The 14,575-nt window shown below is 40.5% G+C and overlaps 1 protein-coding gene and 1 non-coding gene across 2 annotated transcripts in view; one reads left to right on the top strand and one right to left on the bottom strand.

Annotated features, from left to right (window-relative positions):
* Positions 1 to 14,575, bottom strand: part of LOC124795120 (protein GPR107) — a 174,789-nt gene that overhangs the window by 85,352 nt on the left and 74,862 nt on the right. The window lies entirely within an intron of this gene.
* Positions 4,849 to 4,921, top strand: Trnaa-agc. The gene has a single exon. It is a non-coding gene; the product is annotated as a tRNA-Ala (tRNA).

Raw genomic sequence — 14,575 nt, 5'->3', positions numbered from 1 at the left:
CGCATCATGGGAGGTGCTCATTAAGCCAGGTTCCACTGTAGTTTTAAGCAAAAATGGGTATACAGTAGAGTGCTGCTTTGTCTTCTTTGTCACATTCAGCTTTAAGAAGAAAGAGGAATGTTGTATTTATGCATTATAGAAACTTTAAACACTGAGACAGTATACTTATTGACATATAACTACAGATATCTGTGACTGCAGTTAAATTTACAATATTACTTTTTTCATTAATATTACTTTTTTCATAGTGTAAAGATGAGTGAACAGTATATCTGTTTGAGCACATGCATTTGTGTAAAACCAGTTGACAGCTTTCACAAAACAATCATTTGCAATTTCCCCCATCAGTGACTCTGTTTTGTTGTGACCGAACATGCTACCTTCCTGGATGTTAACCTCTACCTCTTTGATAGCTCCATCTACACCTCTGTCCACATTAAACCCACTAATTTCCAACAGTACTTGCATTTTGACAGTTGCCATCTGCTCCACACCACAAAATCCTTCCCAAAGAGCTCAGCAACTCGTAGATAACTTATCTGCAGTGGTTAGAAATACCTTGCCCAATATGCTGAAGGCTTTCATGACATGCAATGCCCCCAAACCTAGCCCACAAATAGATTTCCCATACCGCTCCCTCAGATAGCCCCAATCCTCCTGCCACCCCCAAGAATCTGCTACACAGGAGCACCCCCCCCCCCCCCTCCTCCCAAAAATCACCCAATATCCCCCTGGACTGGAACAACTTAAATATATTCTTTTCAAGGGCTCTTATTATCTCTCATTATGCCCTAAAATTAGGGGCATTCTACACAAAATCCTTCCCACTCTTCTTAAAGTGGTTTTCTGTAGCCCACCCTACCTATACAAGAGCCTGGTCTATCCCTACAACACTCCCCTTGCCACTGTCAAGTACCAAGTCCTGTCCAATCAACCCACCCAGCACTTCCTACTCCAGTCCTATCACAGGCTTCTCCTACTCCATTGCCCCATCAGTGGCTGGGCCACCTGTGAAAGCAGCCATGTCGAATACCAACTCAGCTGCAAACACCGCACAGTTTTTTTTATATCAGTATAACTATGAATCAGCTCCCAACCAGGGAGAATAGCCAACACCAAATTGCTAACAAGAATGAAGTTGCCCACCCTATGGCATCACACAAAGTTGAGCACAACATGCTCAATTTCAATGGCTGCTTGTGTTGTTTGTCGTATGTGTATAAATTCTTATTTCTTTTTTTCCTAACGTGATTATCACTTGAGTAATGACGCTTTATTTGATGTACATCTGTAAGATGCTGAACCATGTTAGGTAACTGGTTGGTAACTAATTAGGTTCCAGTTTAATGAAAGTTTGCATTTTCTTGATTTCTTTTATGTGCTGAGCAGTCTTTATAAGTACAATAATATTCCTTTTCCATAGGCTGACCAATGTTTGAATACAAAGGACAGTTAAGGTATCAAATTGCTCTCAGTTTGAAGAAATACAATTAAAGGAAGTGAAAGTCATACAGGATTACAGTAAAGAAGTTGTATTTTCACAGATGTGGAGCTAGACAAAAAGAAAAGTAGTGATGTGGAACTAGACAAAAAGGAAAGTATACAAAGTTTTGAATTCTTTGAGAACCGACACTTTCATATAGCACTCTTATTTTCTGCGCAACCAGTGTCCATGACGCCTACAGATCTTTGTGAATATGCTCTTATTGTAGTAAATATGATCATGTCAATTGAGAAAAATTAATAATTAGGATGAGTTGTGTGTCATGGAGACTTATTCAATGGATAAAGAAATTGTGATATACCAGCAAACCTGCCAATACTTCACTGTTGCTAAATATGTGCGGGAATTGTACATGTATTCTAATCTCCTTCTCACATCTCTCCCCCTGTCTATCTCCTCCTCTACGTCTCTTTGTCCACCAAATCCTCTTCCCCTCTCATTGCCCATCTCCTCCCCCCCCCCCAACCCCTCTCCATCTCCTCCTCTCACACCTCTCTGTCCATCTCCTCTTCCTCCCCCCCCCCCCTCTCTCTCTGTCTATTTTCTCCACCTTTGCCCTCTCTGTCCACCTCCTCTTCCCCCTATCTCTCACTGACCCTGAGCCGTGTTTGTTTTTATTGCAAACAAATCTTCAGCTGGAAAATAAAGTCACTTACAATGAAGGGGTAAATCAGTTGGGATCATTAACATAAGGGCTACAGGAAATACCCCTTCATCTGCTGTATCAGTGAAGACAGTAGCTTCAATGACAGTATTTCTCATTGTTTTAATCTGTGAACGGGAATAATTGCAAAGTTTCAGATTCCAATCATAAGTCAATAAACCATAAATACAACATTCCTCTTTCTTCTTAAAGCTGAATGTGACAAAGAAAACAAAGCAGCACTCTACTGTATACCCATTTTTGCTTAAAACTACAGTGGAACCTGGCTTATTGAGCACCTCCCATGATGCATAATGAGCACAACAAATTGTAAAAAAATGACTCGCTTAACAAGCAATATTTTGCATAAAGAGTGATGACGATTTAGTGTGTTGTCACCAGCTGTTTGTGAGCAGCGGGGAAAAGGTTCACCAATACGAAAACCTTTCATTGTCGGCAACAGCATATGAACAATATTTTTAGTACATGCTGCAGTCTGGGCTTAGTGCTCTTTCTGCACCACCTTAGTGCAGCTTGTGATCACACATTTTTTCAAAACTTGTGTTCACATGTGTTTATTTTTATGTGTGCAAAAGGTGCTCCTTATATGGATACATGAAAAGCAATTGTAAGATGACACAAGTACAAGAGCATCATTTGTCAGAAGGCAAAAATGATTTTTGCCGACCTCTTTAAGATGAGGCCAGGATAATTAGTGCCCAAAGAAGTGTTTACCGGAAGCCGTGGGTGAATGAAAAAGTTTAAGAGAAGAACCGGTATCCACAGCACTGAGAGGCACAGCAAAGAAGCCAGCTCCGACACTAAGGCAACAGAGAACTTCATTAGCAACTTCAAGATGCTCGTAGATTCTGAGGGATATCTGCTGCAACAGGTTTTTAATTGTGACGAGAGAGGCCTACTCTGGAAAAAGATGTCAAAGCATACCTTTGTAAAAGCAGAGAAGAATTCATTGCCTGGTCACAAGCCAATGAAAGACCATCTTACACTGCATTCTGTACCAATGCAAGCGGTGATTTGAAAATTAAACTGCTGCTTGTTTACTATTCAGAAACTCCACGAGCCTTCAAGAAGTGTAAAATACAGAAGAGCATGTTAAATTTGATGTGGAAGTCCAACAACAAGGCTTCAGTGAAACGTGATCTTTTTTGTGATAGGATCAATGAAGAGTTTGGTCCTTCGGTTAAAAAATATTTGCTTGAGATGAATCTGTCAGTGCATGTATTGCTTGAAGAATTCCAATTTCTGCCTCCCAACACCACTCCATTACTGCAACCTATGGACCAGCAGATTATTTCTAACTTTAGGATGCTCTACACTAAAGCACTCCTCGAGCACTGCTTTGAATTGACTGAAGCTACCAATCTCACTTTCAGAGAGTTTTGGAAATATCAGTTCAACATCATTTCCTGCATCAAGATGATCGAAAAGGTGTGGGAAGGGGTTATTAAGAGAATTCTCACTTCCATTAGGAAGCCACTTTGGCAGGAGTGCATTGTCGAATGTGACTCTCAGGCATTTGAGTCTGTACCTGCAGACCCTGTAGTCAATGAGATTGTGCCTTTGGGCAAGACCATGGGACTAGAAGAGGATAACAATGATATCAATGAGCTTGTGGAAGATCACAGCAAAAAAATAACCACTGAAGACCTTATGGAGTTGCAGTGTGCTTCACAGTAGGAAGTTGAGGAGAGGAGGCGGTAACAGTAACAGTAAAACAGTAATTTTCTGACAAAATAAGAGAAATGCTGAAAGCATGGGAATCGGTTGCATCATACATAAAGCAGTGGCTACACGTGCTACAAATTTATTTAACACTAATGCTGTGTCGCTTTTCTGTCATGTGTTGAAGCATTGGCAGCAACAAATGACTATAGACAGCTTCCTAGTAAAAACTAATTATTTATATATCGTGAATAATAAAGTACATAATAACGTATGTATAATTTTCTTTGAATAAATGGCATGAATAAGATAAAACTTTTTTTTCTTTTTTTTTTAAACACATTATCATATTTTACATTAATTTACTTGGGATAAACTGTTTCACTTGAGTGTTTCGCACTGCGAGTAACATTCTGGAATGAATTATGCTCGCTATGCGATGTTCCACTGTATATATACGAAGAAAGAATATCTGTGGAAGAAACAATGTGTCTAACGGTTTAAACATCCTGACATCTACACCAAAACTGACTGTGAGAAAGAAAACAAAACCACACATTTTCACAGCACAGCATTTTTTTTTTCTCGCAGTCTGTTCTAACAGAAAATCTGTACATTTTTGTTTACAAAATACATATCCTATGCCTGTCCGAAAGTCAGTAGAGTATCATGTAACAAATTGAAGTAAAATGTTATAATCGTATTTTTCCCTGAGACATTTAAGTCTCTTCTTTATCTATGATAATGATTGAAACAGAAGAAACGAATTAAAATTTGTGCTGCAGCCAGGACTCGAAGACAGCTCTTCTTGCTTGCTAGGCAGAAATGCCGGCCATTACACCACCACAGCACTATGGTTAACATTGCAGCACGAATTACCAAATCTGAATGCCCTCCCCAACACAAAGCCCTAGCAGTAGTGAAAATGTAAGGGAAAATAAGCAGAAGATATGAAATGAGGTTTGTATTGGGGAGGGCACTCAGCTTGGGTAGTTAGTGCAGCAATGTTAACAATAGTGCTGTGGTGGTGTAATGGTTAACATTTCTGCCTAGCAAGCAAGAAGACCTGGGTTTGAGTCCCAGCTGCAGCACAAATTTTAATTCACTTCTTCTGCTTCAATCACTGTTGTAGATGAAGTAAAACAGTCAAGACCTTTTTGAGATTTTTGCTAACAATGTCTCCCCTTTATATGTTAAATATATGTATTTATATAATTCATATATTTAAATAATATACAGCCACAGTCTGTCCAAATGTTTATCAGAGCATCATGTAATGATTTCAAATAAATTGGTCCAGAACTTTTATTCTGACCACTGCCCATCACGAGGTTTTATGCTGCCTGGTGGTGCTGAGGGCGCGTGATGTGGTAAGAGAAATATATGAGTCAGGCAGAGAAGAATGGGGAACATTCTAGCAATGATAAGTGGCAGAAATGTGGAAATCCGCTGACTTAAGTCACTTTGACAAAAGCCACATTATTGTGGCCCTGAGCTTGTGGGTGCTAACATCTCAGAAATGGTGACACTGGTTGGCTGTTCACATGCTACTGTCATGAGCATCTACGGAAAGTGGTTGAAGAATGCTGAAACCACAAGTAGGCAACAAGAAGTTGGATGTCCGTACCTCATCCCAGAATACAGATATTGGAGGCTTGCCTGCTCTCTAAAGAAGGATAGGCAAAGGTCTGTGGCAGATCTGATGACAGGGTAGATTGTTTTGGAGCACACTGTTAAGTGCGCAGTATTGAACATGTTGTTCTGCAGCGGAGGACCCCTACGTGTTCCCATTTTGACCCAACAACATCCCCAATTATGATTACAGTGGGCACTGGATCATCAAGATTGGACCGCCGATCAATGGAATCTTGTCACCTGGTTGGATGAATCCTGTTTATTGTTAAACAAGGTCAATAGTCATGTCCAGATACGCTGTCATCCAGGCAAACGGCTGCTCAAAACATGCAGCAGTGCACCATGGATGCAGGCTGGTGGGAGCAGTATTATGTTACGGGGTTTCATGGGGCTTGCGGAAGTAATCAAAAGCACTGTGACAGCTGTGGACTACTTGAATATTATTACGGACCACCTGTAACCCCTTATGCTTGAGTCTTGGCATCTTCCTGCAGATTAAAGAGTCCTTGTCACAAGGCCAAAATTTTGCTGCAATGATCTGACAAACACGATAGTGAACCCAAGTTGATGTCTTGGCCATAAAATTTGGCTTATCTGAATCTGATGAAACCCCACTAGGACACTCATCGGATGCTAGCTCTGCACTCACAAACCAACAGCTCGTAAATTGCGGGAAGTGCGTGATCTGTACATAGGCATCTTGGTGCCACAAACCTCTGGAAACCTCTCAAGTACTTGTTGCATCCACAGCATGCAGAATCACTGCTGAATTGCGTTCAAGAAGTGGACCAACATGCTTTTATGTACATGGTCATAATGTTTTGGGTAATCTCTCTCCGAATTTTTATTAGAGCGTAGTGCAAAAATTTCAAATAAATTGGTCAAGAACTTTTCGAGATTTCTGATAACATTTCCCCTTTCTGTATTAGATATATATTTATAAATCAATTATATTTAAAAAAATATGCAGCCTATGTCCATCTGATGTTTAAGAGTACCATGTAAATATCTGAAGTAAATCAGTCAAGAATTTCGTGATTTTTGGTAACACAGCTAAACTACGACTTGTCTTCATATGTAAGTATAGATTTTAAGTATATACTCAGAGGTTACGAAAGTCACAGGACACCTCCTAATAGTGTACGGACCTCCTTTTCCCCAGTATAGTGCAGCAACTCAGTGTGGCATGGACTCAACACATTGGAAGTCCCCTGCAGAAGTAGTGAGCCATGCTGACTCTACAGCCGTCCATAATTGTGAAGGTGTTGCCAGCACGGGATTTTGTGCATGAACTGACTTCTCGATTATATTCCATAAATATTAGATGGGATTCTAGTTGGGCGATCTGGGTGGTCAAATCATTTGCTCAAATTGTTCAGAATGTATTTCAAACAAATTGTGAACAATTGTGGCCTGGTGACATTGTGCATTATTCATGAAAATTCCATTGTTGATTGGGAACATGGTGAATAGCTCCAATGCAGTGTTGCTTATCTGTTAGCACTGACAACTGTACACAAATGACACTGCTCTCAGCCGTTAAGTGAAGGCCGTTAAGTGAAGGCCATTGGCTCCTGCATTGTCTGTGGTGAAAGATAATGACTGAAATTTGGTATTCTTAGTACTGTGGCTCTTGGGATATTGAATTCCCTAACAATTTCCAAAACTGAATGCAGCATGCATCTAACCGAACTACCACTCCACGTCCAATGTCTCAATGTCTGTTACTTCCCATTGTGTGACCATAATCACATCAGAAACATTTTCACATGAATCACCTGAGTACAAATGACAGCACCGGCAATGCACTGCCTTGTGCATCTGTATATGAACATACTGCTGTCTCATGACTTTTGCCATCTCAGTGTATTTATATAATGCATATATGAAAAGAAATGTATGTAACCTATGTCTGTCCAAATGTTTATTAGAGTATCGGATAAAAATTTGAAATAAACTGGTGAAAAACTATCCGAGTTTTTTGCTAAAATTTTTTTCCTTTTATGTAGTATACTTACATTTATGAGCCACATACATTAAAAAATGTGTAATCTATGTCAGTCCAAGTACTTACTAGAGTATTGTGTAACAACTGAAGTAAATCAGTCAAGAACTTTTCATGACTTTTAGTAACAACCTTAATCTACAATTTGTCTTTATACAGTAGTATACACTTTGTTCTCCATTTTCATTTCTATGCATGTTGAATGCTCACTTGTCACAAATATTAAGCAACATATAAACAACTGTAAAATTTTGGGGTAGGGACAAGGGACTGCAATGTGTGGTTGACATTTTTATTGTATAACACTATAACAACTCAGGATGGGATCATAGCTGGGTTGTTCATGAGTTATTTGTGTTTGTGGGGATTTTTTTGGTAGGTGAGAATTTCTGTGGGATTTCTGTTTCCTAATTTTGTGGGTTTTCAAAAAACGTTTTGCTCTCATTTTCGAAAAAAATCTACAAGAAGTACTGCTATCTTTGATGTTGTAAAATACTGATATTGTACATCTAACTTATCGCTAGCACATTTTCTACAAGGGAAGCATTCTCTTGCTGCATAATGGCAACAATGCAGCATTAGTAATGGCTACACACCATCTTGCTGTGTACAGTAGTATTGTCATTGGGCTTCAGTGCAGAGCAATTGTGCACAGGTGCGTCATGGATAAATCAATATGAAGTAATCGGTAGAAAGTATAGTTAAGAGTCACGTTGTTTCTTAGAAGGAAAGTGTTTGATTAATTCAGTTGTTTTGCAGAAAGGCATGTGGGATTAGTTATGAGATTTATGGACGAAACTGTGTCACGTTTGTGAATCAGTAATTTTAATGGAGAAACATATTGATAGTAGAATGCAAATGAAAATACTTCTCTGATCAGTGATTACCTTTTAATTAATGGGGACAAACAAGGTACAATGGTTACTGCAGAATGAATGTGGAACAAGCTTAGCTGTTAACACTAGATCGGATGAGATTAGACATTGTCAGGGAAACATATTAATTGCTTATGGGACAATACAAGAAAGTAATTTGACTTATAATGTTATTATTTCAAAGTGACATTTTCCATTTTTTAACTGAATAAGTTTAGTATTTGTGAAGGATAAGGAACACGTATCCAAATTAGGCACATGGTCAGGTTTCTTTCATAACAATGCATATTCTCTATGTAAAACTTCCATACACGAGTCCAATAACAGCAAGACATTCTGGAGCTTTACAAGACAGATGGCCACCATAGGCTATCGAAAGCACAAGCAAAACTGATCATCACTAGAGCGTATGCAGAAAGTGTATGTATTGTCCTCAAGATCGTCTTATTAATTGCATCTTCAGATGACTGTCTCTTCTAAACCCCTACTGGTGAGGGCTTATCCAGTGCAGCAGTCTGGGATCTTCTAATCTTGTGTGTAATAGTTTTGAAATACCTTGTTGAGAAGATTCAAAAGACAAACTGGTCTGTACGATTTTCATATCATTGGATCCTCGTCTTGTCATTTACTATTATCACCACTTCATCATTCTTTCATAGTGCAAAGTCCCTTCCTTGCATGAGACAATTGTACAGTTCACACAAGTAAATATCTGAAACTTCCTGGCAGATTAAAACTGTGTGCCGGACCGAGACTTGAACTCGGGACCTTTGCCTTTCGCGGGCAAGTGCTCTACCAACTGAGCTACCCAAGCACGACTCACGCCCCGTCCTCGCAGCTTTACTTCTGCCAGTACCTCGTCTCCTACCTTCCAAACTTAACAGAAGCTCTCCTGCGAACCTTGCAGAACTAGCACTCCTGAGAGAAAGGATATTGCGGAGACATGGCTTAGCCACAGCCTGGGGGATGTTTCCAGAATGAGATTTTCACTCTGTAGAGGAGTGTGCGTCGATATGAAACTTCCTGGCAGATTAAAACTGTGTGCCGGACCGAGGTAGGAGACGAGGTACTGGCAGAAGTAAAGCTACGAGGACGGGGCGTGAGTCGTGCTTGGGTAGCTCAGTTGGTAGAGCACTTGCCCGCGAAAGGCAAAGGTCCCGAGTTCAAGTCTCGGTCCGGCACACAGTTTTAATCTGCCAGGAAGTTTCATATCAGCGCACACTTCGCTGCAGAGTGAAAATCTCATTCTGGAAACATCCCCCAGGCTGTGGCTAAGCCATGTCTCCGCAATATCCTTTCTTTCAGGAGTGCTAGTTCTGCAAGGTTCGCAGGAGAGCTTCTGTTAAGTTTGGAAGGTAGGAGACGAGGTACTGGCAGAAGTAAAGCTGCGAGGACGGGGCGTGAGTCGTGCTTGGGTAGCTCAGTTGGTAGAGCACTTGCCCGCGAAAGGCAAAAGTCCCGAGTTCGAGTCTCAGTCCGGCACACAGTTTTAATCTGTCAGGAAGTTTCATATCAGCGCACACTCTGCTGCAGAGTGAAATTCTCATTCTGGAAGTAAATATCTAATTGGTTAGTAAAGCTTGTATTACTTGGCACAAATCCCATCCAGTCCTAGAGATTTCTTCTTTTTCAGCCTTAAAATTATTTGCTTTTTCCTCTCATGCAAAGGGGTACACAAGCTTATTGTTCCTATAGTATTTCCATATCGTTTTTCATAACTTACACTGATATTATGTCTCACCTTCTTCACCACCATCAGAAAAAAGTGTTCCCATTAGCATTAGCTGACTGTACCCAACTTCCTGTTACCATCAAACCATTTCTTTTGAGAGAGGACAAGAGTGTTGGAGCTTGTTTTTTCTCACAGTAAGTTTTGTATAGTACACCCCAGAGATTGGTTTCTAAGTTAGCATCCATGAATTGCTTCCAGTATTTCAGTTTTTTAACTCTTCCTTAAAACATTGATTAACATACTTGTAACTATGCAGCCTTTGGATTCCTTCTTCTTGGGTCATGCTGCTCTGGTATAGCTTCCTGCCTCTTCTTGTTTCGCATCTTAATCTCTGCAGATCCTCCATCCATATTTGACATTGCTCTTACCGTCTCTTCATAGGTTTGTGTGTTGTGAGGTGCATTCTATACCTGTAGACTTAGTTCCACAATGACTACTTCTAGTTGTCTTCCACAGCCACTAGAGGTTTAATACATTCTAGGTGACTATCCTTTAGCCTTAGCAGATACTCGTCGATCTCATCACTAAATTGAAAATACATGGAAACCAAGATGCAGCTCCCCTTTCCAGTTAACATTTCCACATAGATTAATTGTTCTGAACAATACTGTGATATAACTGCTTTATTAAATTCTATTATTGCTGCCATAGGACACTATGCTTGGTGTGATTATATGGGCTTTTACTGGCAACCTTTCCTGCTTTAGCATATATTTCTTAAAGACACACAGCATCTGCCTTCAATTCCTCTAGCTTCATGCAATACACTGGGACTTCTCATGGTATTAAGCTGTCCTACTTTTATTTCCATTAGGGATGATGGATATACATTACACAATCTGGCCATTCTTGTCCGTAATTCCATGCTACACAACCACGAACCATCACAAAGTCCTTGTACACTGTATCTAAGGAAAACCACTCATTTCTTCTGGCAGTAATCTATTTCAATAACTTCTCCAGTTTTTCCACTTCTGTTGCTAGATTGTTCACTATGAGATGGATTCCACTTCTGCTGGTATATTATTCACTTCGAGATGGATTCTATCTAGGAAATCAAATACAGGAAAAGTAACATATTCTCCTTTTGGGTGCATTTTCCTTACCAGATGTCTTAACGCTGCAGTATGTTTCACTGGCTCCACCAGCTTAGTGAGTTGCACTGCATTCTCAATACTTTCATAACTCTGATACGGATCTGCTCCTGTCTGTTTTCTACTCCCTGCTTCACTGCAGCAGGTGTTTGTTTCCTCTAAGTATTGACTCTGAGTCTTGTATATTGTTTATGTTGCAGATTCATATCCTGCATTGGCAGCAAATCATCTTTTATCACTGTAGGCAACACAGTACAATCCTCAGGTTGTGTGCTATCACATTCGACATATAAGTTACTCAGCTTCTGTCACAAAATCCTGCTCACCTGTATTACAATTATGTCACTCCTTGTTCAGCCTGTGATCTCCCTTCTCTGTTAAACTTCATAGTTCTGAATTTTCACCAAAAACTTCTTTCCTATTTTTTCAAAGATGCATGAAGATCTTACTTTGGTCTACATCACATGCTCTTTTCTATGGTACTTACTGCTCACATTCTGCAAGAAATTCTTCGCTCTTTTGGCATCCCTCCTACTCCTCCCCAATGGTGATTTGTGTCATCAGAATCCACACTGTTTTCTAGTGTTATGAGATGCCTATAAATAATTTGTTCCTGAAATGTGCCTTGTTAGGAGGGTTTGATACATGTGACATTCATCTCTGTTCCCCGTGCACTTTTTACCCCTGTATTTGCATGGCACACATAATGCCACTTGTTTGCTTTTATTGCAGTCTTTTCTGCTGTTATCTTCTTCCACACAGTGTCCACAAATTACAACTTGTTTATCACAATGCTTTGCCAGACAACCAAGTTCTTGGCATCGAGCACGCCGCCTCGCTACTAGGTAGTCTTTTGTCAAAACCAAACGAAATCCAAGAAATAATCTCTGTCATTTCATGAGAGCTGTTCTATCTTCAGGTCTCACTTCAATAATTTGATGGACCACTTTTCTTCCTACTGATCCTGTCTTGAATCATGCTGTAAAGCCGCTTTCGAAGCTTTCCTTGGTCACTTAATTTTCGAGGTTCTACATGTACATTGAAAGAAACTGGTATAGGCATGTGTATTCAAATATAGAACATATAGACGAGATACTGAGTCGCTGATAGGCACAACAAAAAGACTCTCACAATTAAAGCTTTCGGCCACGGGCCTTCATATCACACACACACACACACACACACACACACACACACACACACTTACACACACCGCAATTCACACACACAACTTCAGTCTCAGGCAACTGAAACCACACTGCGAGCAGCAGCACCAGTGCATGATGGGAGTGGTGATTGGGTGGGGGTAAGTAGGAGGCTGGGAGGGGCGGGGGGGATAGTATGGTGGGGGCAGAAGACAGTGAAGTGCTGCAGGTTACACAGAGGGCAGGGGAGAGGTGGGGAGGGGGGAGAAGTAGCAGAAAAGGAGAGAAACAAAAAAGACTGTGTGTGGTGGTAGAATGACTGCTTTGTAGTACTGGAATGGGCCTGTCAGCACGACTTTGGGCTGTTGATGATGGGGATCATGTGGCCTGGTCAGAGAAGTCTTGTTTCAAATTGTATCGAGCAGATGGTCGTGTACAGGTATGGAGACAACCTCATGAAGCCATGGACCTACATGTCAGCAGGGGACTGTGGAGGCTCTGTAATGGTGTCGGGTGTGTGAAGTTGGAGTGACATAGGACCCCTGATATATCTAGATACGACTCAGGCAGGTGACAAGTACGTAAGCGTCCTGTCTGATCACCTCCATCCATTCATGTCCAGAGTGCATTTCAATGGACTTGAGCAATTCCAGCAGGTTAATGCGACAACCCACACGTCCAGAATTGCTACAGAGTGGCTCCAGGAACACTCTTCTGAGTTTAAACACTCCTACTGCTCACCAAACTACCCAGACATGAACATTATTGAGCACATCTGGGATGCCTTTCAACATGCTGTCCAGAAGAGATCTCCACCGCCTCATACTCTTACGGATTTACGGACAGTCCTGCAGGATTCATGGTGTTGGTTCCCTCCAGCACCACTTCAGATATTAGCGATATTATTTGAGTACATGCCGTGCCGTGTTGTGGCACTTCTACACGTTCACATGGGCCCTACACGATATTAGGCAATTATACCAGTTTCTTTGACTCTTCAGTGTATAATGTGTCTTTTAGTATCTTTGCATCTGTGGCCTGTAGAATGTACACTATCATCAAAGGCTTCTTCTTCTTAGGCTATTTACATATCAGTGTCTCCTGCACCTTTTCACTGATCATTATCCTTTCTGTGTCACTTTGTGTAATTGTTTGCATGTTGACTGCATTATTGGTTTGCTTGATCTTCATTATACAAATGTTCTCTTTGGTGGGGTTTATTAAAGTTATTAGTTTTAGTTGCACTACCTTTGAGTCTTCATTTGTACTTGTTGCGTTGTTTGCACTGCTGTGATTTTAGAACCAGATGCTGTTTTAGCTGCATCTCTACTGATGATGATGATGATGATGATGATGTTTGGATTGTGGGGCACTCAACTGCGTGGTTATCAGCACCTGTACAATTTCCCAACCTTTTCTCAGTCCAATCTTGCCACGTGCCTGAATGATGATGAAATAATGAAGACAACACAAACACCCAGGCATCTCGAGGCAGGTGAAAATCCCTGACCCCGGGAATCGAACCCGGAACCCCGTGCACTGCATCTCTATGGGGCATAGTTAGCAATGCTATTGCATGTATTTTCTCTGGTTTTTGTTGTGAATTTTCTCTATAACTATCATTTTCTTTTTGTAGTTGTTACAACATGCCAATTAATAATGCCTGCTCTATCTCTCATTGTGCTATTTTCTTCTTTAATTGCACTTTTAATCTGCCTGTGTCATCTTTTGCCCAGATATTTTATTTTCATTATATACCATCAACTCTTTATTCCACTCTTGTATATTCACTTCGGCATTATCATATCAGACATGTCAGTGCTGCCATTCCTCTGCAAATTGCCATCCTGACTATATCTGTCTGCCCAGCACAGAGAGAGAGAGAGAGAGAGAGAGAGAGAGAGAGAGAGAGAGAGAGAGAGAGAGAGGGGGGTGGACTTACATAAGTTGTAATGGCCTAGTGATACACTGGATTACTAAATAAATAATGTGGATACAACTTAGCTTTGTGTGATATTTCTACTGTAACTAATAATGAATAAAGAAGCACAGTATGAAAGGCAACAAAAGTTTGTCTTAAAAGGTAAATCTTCCAGCTTTATGGTAGTGACGTAGGGGATGAGGTATGTGCTGGGGTCAAGAAAAACAGGTCTATTTAGAAATATCATAAAATATAAGAACAACTGGGTGCATCCAACAATTCGCTTTGGATACATATTTTGTGAGTCTACCTCAGTATAGTTTGTAAGTGTTTGGTAC

Source organism: Schistocerca piceifrons, chromosome 1, assembly GCF_021461385.2.
Source record: "Schistocerca piceifrons isolate TAMUIC-IGC-003096 chromosome 1, iqSchPice1.1, whole genome shotgun sequence".
Lineage (NCBI taxonomy): Eukaryota > Metazoa > Arthropoda > Insecta > Orthoptera > Acrididae > Schistocerca > Schistocerca piceifrons.
This window is presented reverse-complemented; position numbering and strand designations above follow the sequence as displayed.